This window comes from Artibeus jamaicensis, unplaced genomic scaffold (assembly GCF_021234435.1).
Source record: "Artibeus jamaicensis isolate MK-2021 breed Jamaican fruit bat unplaced genomic scaffold, CSHL_Jam_final scaffold_847, whole genome shotgun sequence".
In the NCBI taxonomy this organism is placed as follows: Eukaryota; Metazoa; Chordata; class Mammalia; order Chiroptera; family Phyllostomidae; genus Artibeus; species Artibeus jamaicensis.
In genome coordinates, this window is record NW_026522057.1 from 26,144,469 (window position 1) to 26,154,890 (window position 10,422).

Genomic DNA, 10,422 nt, shown 5'->3' on the forward strand with positions numbered 1-10,422 from the left:
ACCCTGGGTCAGAGCACAGGCCTGGCTTACAGGTTCCACTGCTGGTCAGGGCGCCTACGAGAAGTAACCAGTCAATGTTTCTCTCCCTTTCTTTCTCCCTCTCTTCATCCCTCTCTAAAAATAAGTAAATAAAATCTTAAAAAAAAAAAACTCTAGTGAGAAATAGTAATTTACAGAATATTTTAAAGAAGTTATAGCCCTGGCTGGTATGGCTCAGTGGATTGAGTACTGGCCTGTGAACCAAAGGGTTGCTGGTTTGATTCCCAGTCAGGGCACATGCCTGGGTTGCAGGCCAGGTCCCCAGTTGGGGGCACACAGGAGGCAACCACACACTGATGTTTCTCTCCCTCTCTTTTTCCATCTCTTCCCCTCTGTCTAAAAATAATTAATAAAATCTAAAAAAAAGTTATAGAAAAATAGCATAAAAATACATTTTCCAAGTTTTGAAAAGCCAAAAGAAGAAAGGCCAGTAGGAAAGTCAACCATACTTACTATGAATCACTTAGCCTCAGTTCTAGACTGTTCCTCTGACCAGTTTTCCTTCCTTATGACATACCATTAGAAGCCTTAGGAAAGCAAAATGAAATGGAGCAAGATTCCGAAAGCGTTCACTAACAATAAAGGGATAAACATTTAATAAAAATAAAAACATTTAGGTCTAATTCCTTTTAATTGTTGTTCTAAGTGTTTGCCCAATTGTTTTGGGTTGTGTTTGTTTGTTTATCTCATGCAATCGTCACTTGTGTTCAGAGGTACCCTGGATAATCAGGAGCCTAAGGGGAAGACATTCTCAAATTGATGTTTCAGCAAAGTGAATAGACAAGAACAAAATAAAACTAGATCTGGTTAGCTTGGTTTCATCATACCCCTTTTCTATAGGAAATAGCCAGGATTACATTTCTAAAACAGAGGTCATTTCATGTCCTTACATACTTTCAACTGGTTTCCACAGCCTCAGAAAATAAACTAAATATTCAAGGGCCTCCACAATTCAACCTTCTTTTCCAGTCTGTTTTCACTGCCCAACTTGAACCTTCTCCACCACTCACCCTCCTACTACACCAAACATGCAATTCCTGGAAGCCCAATCTTCCTTCTTAACCTATTATATCAGTCCCTATCTTTCATAAACAAGGTCAAATGAAGCAGGAAACCTTAATTCATGCATTCCTTAATGCCCCCCTTTCTGAGCCAAGTCATACCTTCTCTTTGCTCCCTAAAAACAGTGTTGATACCTCATTTTTTTCTCATTTCATTCTGCCCTATGAAGTCAGTAGTTCACTTAATTCTCATATACTGATACTTAGTACATTTGTCACAAATGAAAATAAAAGTTAACTAAGAAAGTCTTTTAAAAATCAATATTCACACAACATGCTACACAAAAGCAAACTTACAATATCTACAAGCAGCCTATTTAAAAGATAATCTTTCCCACTGAATTATAGTTTAAAGAATGAGCTATAATTTAAAGAATGGTTACCTAAAAGTAAACATCTGCAGCTCATAAGTCCACTCTGAGATGCTATGAAAATTTCCTTGTTAGTGTAAGTTCTGCATCTGTCCATCTAATATCTTCCATGAGAACCAAGCAGGTTTTAGGACCCAATACTATGTCACTGACCATGGCTATACTGATAAAATGGTCCCTTTCAAAATGGAATTTTTTTGCATATGAATTACCTCTCTATTCTTGGATTCTGACTCTATAGATAAAAATCAGCTATGAACCAAGTTGTGAAAGCTCAAAATGGATCACATGTCAGAAAAGTGACTTTCTGCATTCCAACTCAATGCCAAGAATCAGACTGCACAGGAACAGTCTCCTGAAAGATCAGATTTTCGATCTCACGTGGGGCTAAAGTAGTTGTCAGGCTTACCAACTGTTTTCTTTAATTACTATGTAAAATAACCGATACAACTTTTGGATTTATTAGACACACGTCCTACGACTACAATTAAGAAATCAAGCCCTGGCTGGTGTAGCTCAGTGGACTGAGCGCGGGCCTGCGAACCAGACAATCCCGGTTCAATTCCCAGTAAGGACACATACCAGGGTTGCAGGCTGGTTCCCTGCAGGCCAGTTCCCAACAGGGGAGGCACTAAAGGGAACCACGCATTGATATTTCTCTCCCTCTCTCCTTCCTTTCCTCTCTAAAGATAAATAAATAAAAATCTTAAAAAAAAAAAAAAGAAATCAAAGATCCCCCTTTTCACTGATGACATGATTTTATTCTCATTAAACAAAGACGTGCATCAAAAAAACAACAGCTCCTATGACTTAAAACAAACTATTCTAAATGAGAATGATTTTTTCATTTTTTCTCCCCAAGTTTGGATGGTTAATTTGTTCTAATTCCTAAAGCTACATCCTATAATTTTATTTTGGCAGTTCTGCTGGGAACCTTGCTTCTCAAATCCCAACACAGATGTCGTCTAAGCCCTGGCCGGGTAGCTGGCTCACAGCATCATCCCAATACACCCAGGCTGCAGTTCTATCTCCGGTCAGGGAACATCAAGTAACCAATGGATGCATAAATAAGTGGAGCAACAAATTGATGTTTCTTTCTTTCTCTCTCTCCCTCTTCCTCTCTGTCTAAACTCAACATAAACAAAGTTCTCTTATTGTCAAAATGGATGACAACATCTACTCCAGGTCACAGTGAACTAAAATCTGGTGTGAGTCAAGATTCTTTCTGAAATCTGCCCCTGACTACACCCAACCGTCTGGGCAAGAATGCAGATCAGACTTCTCTATGTGTCAACAATGTGTCAATCTTGCCACAAGGCAAATCAGTATCCAAGTTTCGTAGGTATGTTTTGTTTATCTGACAACATAGAACAGAAGTACTCTAGGCTCTCGCCAGGATTAAATAATGAGTTTTCTGCTGGGATACTCAGATCTATCTTTATATAAAGCTACATACGTGAACATTAGTCATAGCCTTCACAGAAAAGATTTGACATTTTAATGTTGTGTTCTCATTTTGGAGTGCAGGTGAACTGCTCTTTCAAAAATGGTCTTGGAAGAACATTTCTTCCTTTTACTTAAAGGCCTGTTGGAAATACTTAGTACATACATCCTTATACTGAGATGATTATACTACTTTTCTTTTTAAATGTCTTAAGAATTTATTACCAAAAAAAAAAAAGTGTCTCTTGACAAACCATTAGGCTTTTACCAAAATGAAAATTACATAATGTATCTTTCCTTTTTATCTTGAATTCAAAAAGTTTCACAACTAAATTATAATAACCACATTATATAAATTGTGACAATTTGCATATATTTACTTTTTCCTGTTATGTAGATTTTTATTTCTTACCCATTTTTTGACAGCCTCACTATATATGTGGTATTTGCGGTAAGCTGCTCAAACCCTTTTTATAAGCAGTAAGTGGTATAAGTTCTAAAGAAAACATTCCTATAATAACCTATTCTGCTCTTTAACGTTGGAAATATGGTATGTACTCAAAACTCTGGTTTCTAAAAACAAAGTAAGTCTTTAATACACATGAAGTTACACAAAAATCTGTGTTGAATGAATTTGACAGCCATGTGAGTGGCCTAGTGAGGAGCCCCAAGAGACTGAAACGAGCCCCACCCGAAACACCAGCAGATGCAAGTTCAACTGAGGAGTAAAGTAAGCGATACTTCCGACACTGCAAAGGTGTGAAGGGTGCCCCGTGTTCAGCAATAAAGGTCTGGACACCTGAGCAAAGGCAGTGTCAGTGAAATGGACCAGTCTGTGGTGGTTTGGGAAGTAATTTGGAGGTAAGGAAGTAGAAATGCAGGTATCCTTGCTGCTTCTAGAACCTGGCTGTGAGGGGCAGGAAACAGACAATTACAAGGGCACAGAAAATGAAGGAGGGATTTTTCTCTCCCTACATCCCCCAAGTTTCTGTACTTTATTCGACAACTATTTATTAGGTGCCTACTACATGACAAGCAGTTCCAGAAGTCTGAGATAAACCGATGAACAAAACAGATATAAACATCCTTGCCATAGGGGGAGAGAGGACATTGAAATAGTTAAGTTCTACAGAATGTTAGGTGATAGTAAGCATTACGTGGGGGGTAAACTACAGCAAAGTCAGGGAGAGCTGGCATGTGGTGGGGAAGAGTGCCGTGCAGGCGCACAACCAATGAGGTCAAGGCAGGCCTGCCGAGGTGGTGAGACTTAGAGGAAGTGAAGGAGTTAGCCAAGCAGATTTCAGAGGAAGAGGGTTCCAAGCAGAAGAAAGAGTCAGAACAAAGGCCCTAAGGTGGAAATGTACATGCTGTATTCAAGGAACTGTGGGGAAACAGTGAGTGAGAAGGGCAAAGAGGAGTAACCAATACAGTAAGTCCCTAAAATTAGAAGGCAGTAATATTCTGGCCACGGGCCAAGGGATTAGCCGGTCAGGGAGGGTAATCTTTCCTCTAACACCAGAGGAAAGAGAGTAAGAAAGAAGACAGAGAAGTTTATAAGTAAATGGAGAGGAAACAGAGTTCATGCCTTCTTTTCCCTATGAGGTGGCGGGTAAGATTTTACGCCAAGCGTGGGGCAGATGGGAGGCTTGAGTATATAGCGGTCAAGATTTTAGAAATGCCACTGTGGAGAAAGGGGAGAAAACTGAGCAGAACTGCTTCAACAGATACCCAAGACAAACTCAAGGCAGACCTAAGACTGTACACTGATCATGCACTAATCCCAGCAGAGTGTGATGATTCTTCAGGACACAGACTAAAAATGGAGGATACTGATGATAGAAATGATGGAAGGCTGGCATCTGCCTAGTGGGTCTTACAGAGTAATAAAGAATAATTAAAAACTGCAAATTCTAGCAAGAAAATACCTGAAGTAGTACACTCCAGAAGTCACAGTAGAGAAAAGAAAGACAAAGAAGTTAAAATCCAGAAAAGGCTGATCGTCCAGGAGACTTGAGTTGGAAGAACACACAGAAAGAGACTACAAAAGTGAGAGCTATAAATTATCAGAGTTTAAGATCTGAAGACAAATTCAAGATCTTTAGTAGATCTGAGGGTGATGACGTGTTAAAAGACGTGGCCAAAATACTGAGTTACTGGAACAGAATGAAACCAACGTTTGCCTGGGCAGGAGTCAAGGGACTTTTAAGGTTAAGGTAGCTACAAAGTAAGCTCAGCACAGTGGTTGGTCACTCACTACTTTTAGTGACCTGAGGAAGACAACCTCTGTTTCAGTTTCTTCATGTGTAAGATGAGGATAATAGTATCTGTCTCATATGGTTGTTGTAAAGACAAAATTAGTGAATAAGTGTAAAGTGCTTAGAAAAGACTCTAAGGCACACAGAAAGAGCCTGATATGAGTAAGCTATTCTATCAATATTGTTATTACTTATACAGTCATTAAAATGTCAGGATGATGTCAGAAATTCAGATGGACAGGAGAACTAAGTATCAAAGTCATCAGGGCAATCGTAGAGGATGATATATGAGGGGGGACCCAACAAAACTGGAATTATCTTCTAGTGGGCGGGCCCCTTGTGCTTCCCCCACCAGGTGAGTTAGTGTTCCGGGAACCCATCTGGATCCATGCACCAGGTTTGCGTTGTTGTAAGAGGCTGCATTCGGCTTTAGAAAATTGTTTTTGAGAACTCTTTCAACACATCTGCCCAGTTCATAATGGGTGACTTACAAGCACTCCTGCCCACAGTGCAGAGTGTTCGGCAGTTTTTGACCAAAAAACAGCTTGACCCCCCAGGGCCCCACTCTTACTATTCACCAGATCTCACCATGAGCAACTTTTTTTTTGTCCCTGGACAAAAAAAGTCCTCAAAGGGAAATGTTTTGCCAATGTGACGGGGGTGAAATAAAAAACTGGCAGAAGCACTAACAGGGATCAAAATCTACAAGTTCAAACACTGTTTTGAGCAACAGTAAAAATGCCTCCATAGTCCTGGCTGGTGTAGCTCAGTGAACTGAGCACAAGCCTGAGAACCAGAGGGTCGATGGTTCAATTCCGAGTCAGGGAACATGCCTGGGTTGCTGCAGGCCAGGTCTCCAAGTAGGGTCACGTAAGAGGCAACCACATACTGATGTTTCTCTCATCTCCCTCCCTTCTACTCTCTGTAAAAATAAACAAAACCTTTAAAAAAAAATGTCTCGGTCAGTATATTGCCTCAAAAGGAGAGTACTTTGAAGATGACTGAAGTTTGAACATGTAAGAATAAATATACAATTTTTAATTAATAAATGCTGGGTTTTGGGCCACAGGGGCCCCCTTTGTAAATTAATGATATGCTTTGGTAAAGATAATGTGGTATCATTAAAAATATTTTAAAATCCATTATTTGCAATCTTATGATTTAAAATACATACACAAACAACCACAAAACAATCACGGAAGTACCAACTGAATATTAGATAATAAGTATTATAAGGGGGAAAGGCTCTGGATGAACATCATAGAAACCACCATGGCAGGCGCAGCAGCAGACTAAATTGTATTAAAATAGAAAAAAGGTGGAATTACCTTGTCTTACTATATTTTTACAAACAGTAAACTCTAAGGTCCTTGAAGGTAAAGAATTAAAGCTCTCTGTGCACTCTCAATTAATTAGTAATGAATGTCATCAAAGTGAGCATAAATGAATCACTGGACCATTAACCAAAAAGTCAGAGAGAGGTCCAAGGCACCTTTTGTAGGTTTTTTTTCCTATCACATTTACGTCTGTTGCATTTCTCTTCCATGCTAATGAGCTGCATGAAAATAAGTTCTAAATGTATTTACAGTTGTTCACATTCTTTTGTGGACTCCAGAACTTCACAGTACATGTTCCAATGAGGCCATCTTTCAAAGAGAACTACATGAAGTAGACATGCTATACCTTTCCCTTTAGAGTCTTCCAAAATTATATCCTATCAGCTTACAATACCAAAAAGGTTACGCTTAGGCCTGGAAAAGACCTGCTGTGATTAGCAGCCTGCAAAGGGGTTTATACAACGAAGGCAGGGGTCCATTGTTGTCCTTTATTTTGCACCCAGGACAAGTTGACAGCAGGGAAAAGGGCTAGAAAGCTTTGGCTGTGGAGACACTCTGTCAGCATTCTCCTTGGGAGTTTATTCCCTGCACAAATTCAAAGTGGGAGAGAAAGAAAGGAAAACTGCATTCACATCTGGTCTGAAAAGGAAAAACAGTTTGTTCTAAGCCTTAGAGGCTGTACTTAATTGGATAAATTTTGGAAAAACATTCATCAGGGCAGAGCTGCACAGATTCATAAAATCTTGCCTCCAAATCAGATCCACAATCAGGTCTGATGTTAACGAATGCTGCAAATATATTTAACCACAACTCTTCAGACTTTTTTTTTTAACTAATAAAATAACTGTAAAAATTTAATACTTAGAAATATTTCTTAATTGGGGCATGGAATTTTAAAAAAGACATTCTGTACTTCTCTTATATTAATGAAAAATTAATTTCTGATGAAGCTTTTGATTCATCTATGTTTTAAAAAGGAAGCTTAATAATGAGATATAGTGTTATGATTTTTCTTAGAAAACCTTCTCTGAAATTTTTTTAATTTTTCAACTTACGAAGTTATAGGAATTTATTCATTAAGAATTGGACTTCGAATGAAAGCAAGGGACACAAAGAAGGCATGCCATGACAGGCTCCAGGTCCGGTAAACCTCTAGGGCGTAGGAAAAAACAGACGTACAGGCTCGCCCTGAATCAGCCGGTGATCATTTCCAGATCTGCTTCACAACGCCAGCACACGTGCAATCCTCATATCCCACCCCTAAACAGTACATTAACAACCCCCCCATAACCCAACAGCCACGCCAAGTTAATTAGAAAGCATCAGCTCACTTCTTAAAGAACTTAGCTTTCATTGTGACTAAGCTAAGCTGATAAAATGCCGCCTTTAAATAAAACATCCACCATATAACTTAAGAGCTACTCAAACCCAATCGCCATACCTTCATTAGGCTCATACAGACCCATCTGTGACACAAAGCAAAATGTTCAATGTCGACAGAACAGCTGCCTAGAACAGGGAGCGAGGGATCCGTTGACACTCTAATTTCAGCTACCTCGAAATTCCACAAAGATGACAACCTGCGCCCTCAGAAATGCTGCTGCCAGCCTCCCCCACTGTCAGGATATTCCAGCTGACCAATCACCGGAGGCTGAGCTGCTCTGAGAACCTACCCATCCAGGGCCATCTACTGAGGCCCCGTCCAGGTCCACGGGCCTTCGCAGTCCTCGGATCTCCCGTGCGCACATACGGCACCGTCAAGCGCCCGCTCCCCGGCACTGGCCGTCGGAGATGAATATACACTCAGCATTTCACCCAGACGAGAATGGAATCTTGAAGACATTTTCCCTTGGAAGCTCAGTAAGCATTCCCCAAGGAGAAAAAGTGATTTCGGAGTTGAATTCTGGTGTGAGGGCCTGGAATGTCTGGTGTTGCCTGAACAATGACTGGCTTGCCGGAGCAGCCTCCCAGCCCCCACAGCTTGGCTTCTGGTGTGGCTAGTCACCCTGAAGGCTGCCAGGGCTGTCACTAGGTGCCTTCCAGCAACAGGACTTGGCTCCTGAAGGATTTGTCAGATCATCCTCCCAATATGGCTGCCAGAGTAATCCTGGGCTGCGAGCGCCGAGACCACAGCCGCCTGCTCAGGGCTGGCCGGCCTCCAGCGAGCCCCCTCCCTCCCTCGCCGCCGCGCTCCCCTCTCCGGTCCTTGCGCCACCGGCTTTCCCCAGCCACCCCCTGCCCTTTCCTGCCTCCATCTGGCAAAGGGGCGCCGCCGCACCCACAGCCGAAGCCTCGGTGCCAACCACAATAGGGGAGAGGGATGAGGGACACAAAAAAAGGTGGCTTCGAGAGAGAGCAGCGCCGTCCGCACGGAGCTGCACTGCGCGCGGAGCCACGGGTACAGACAGACAGCAGCGGGTCTGGCGACCGCGGGGTTAACAGCCCGGGCCTGGCAGCTGCAGGAAAACAGAGGGCTGGTGCGGGGAGCTGCGGGAACCCAGCAGTCCGCTGGACCCTAGCCCGGGGCTCGCCGCTGGTCAGGGGGGGCTCGCCGCTGGTCTGGGGGGGCTGGCCGCTGGCCTGGGGAGGCCCCCCCACTCCCCGAGAGCGAGGCTCTCCCACCCCACCGGGGGCCCCGGCGCGGCAGCACCCTCAGTGCCGGTCGCTCCCGCCCCGCCCAGCGCCTCCTCCACTCCGACGCCGCCCGGACCCCGGCCCGGCCTCGCCTCCCCTCCCCTCCCCCAGAGATGGGCCCTCCGCAACCCGGCGGCACCGGCGCGAACTGCCGCCCGCCTTACCTCAGCCGCGCTGTGGACCGACGGGCAGGCGGGCGGGAGGGCCGGGTCAGCAGGCGCTACGGCGCGCGGGGGTGCGGGGGGCAGAGCACCGACGCTCCTCAGCGCGAGCAGCGGCCGCCGCGAGCCGCAGGACGCCTCTTTGCAGCCCCATCACGCAGCGGCCCGCTCCCGCATCGAGGGCCACGGAGGGCGGCAGCGCGGGAGACCGGGGTGTAACGAAGGGCCGGCAGTGGCGCCTGCGGGGACTGAGGAGCGGCTCGTACTCGCGCCGGTGCCTCCCACGGCCGCCGCCGTCTGAATGCCCGGAGTCAGTCTTCGCAAAGCTCCTCCCGCAGCCGCGGGCGCGGGACACCGCCCCAAGCCTAGCAGCCCTGCGTCACCTCGGCCCGCCCCGGCGCCTGCGACTGACGTAGCGGCGACCAATCGGAGCGCAGAACTCAAAGTGGCCGACCAATCGCAGAAAGAGCTGTAGGGGGTTGCTGTGGAGGGGAGCTGTGGAGGCGCCGGGCGCCCCCTGATGGCCTAGAAGCCTGTTCGAGTGTGGGAGTGCTGGGTTGCGGGGTGGGCGAAGCCGGCGCCCAGAGTCCCCTCCCTGGTGACCCCCCGAAGGGCGTTAGGCGGCAGCAGCCTCGCCTGGCCAACCGGATGATCCGCCTTGAAAGAGGACAAAGCTCGGCTAAGTGGGGCGGGGCAGGGCTGGTAGGGGCCAGATGCCTGTGGCGGAGCCGAGTTAAGTGCGGGAGGCGGACGAGGGCAGAACGTTTGGCCATTGGGAAAACATCTCTCACGTTGAAGCCGCCGAGCACGGCTCGGTCGGAACTGAAACACGCAAAAGGATGAATGTATTTTCCCGCGGAAAGCTTCCCGGCCTATTCTTCCCGAGCCCGATCACAACAGCTCCCACACGCCACCTTGGGAAAAAAGGCGTAATCAGTCAAGGAAAAGCGTGACTTAGTGGGCATTCAACTTGTCTCCTTGGGAGACAGACGAAGGGCCCGAGAGTAAAAGAAGAAAAAGCTTTGTGTGGCTCCCGCGTTAATGAGCCGAGCTCCCCTCTGGGAGATGCCCTTGAAAGAGTGCTGCTGGAATACAGAAACCCCGAGAACACGTGAGATCCG

The 10,422-nt window shown here is 45.4% G+C and overlaps 1 protein-coding gene across 6 annotated transcripts in view; it reads right to left on the minus strand.

The window, feature by feature from the left end:
• Positions 1 to 9,656, minus strand: part of KIF1B (kinesin family member 1B) — a 139,869-nt gene extending 130,213 nt beyond the window's left edge. For 3 of the 6 annotated variants that reach the window (XM_037165653.2, XM_053660343.1, XM_037165652.2), the window contains exon 1: positions 9,305 to 9,652. The gene's annotated coding sequence lies outside the window, so the exon portion shown is untranslated. Of the gene's footprint in view, positions 1 to 9,304 lie in introns of all 6 variants that reach the window. The other 3 variants (XM_037165654.2, XM_053660344.1, XM_037165655.2) reach the window with 2 other exon arrangements.
• Between the last annotated feature and the right edge of the window lie 766 nt (positions 9,657 to 10,422).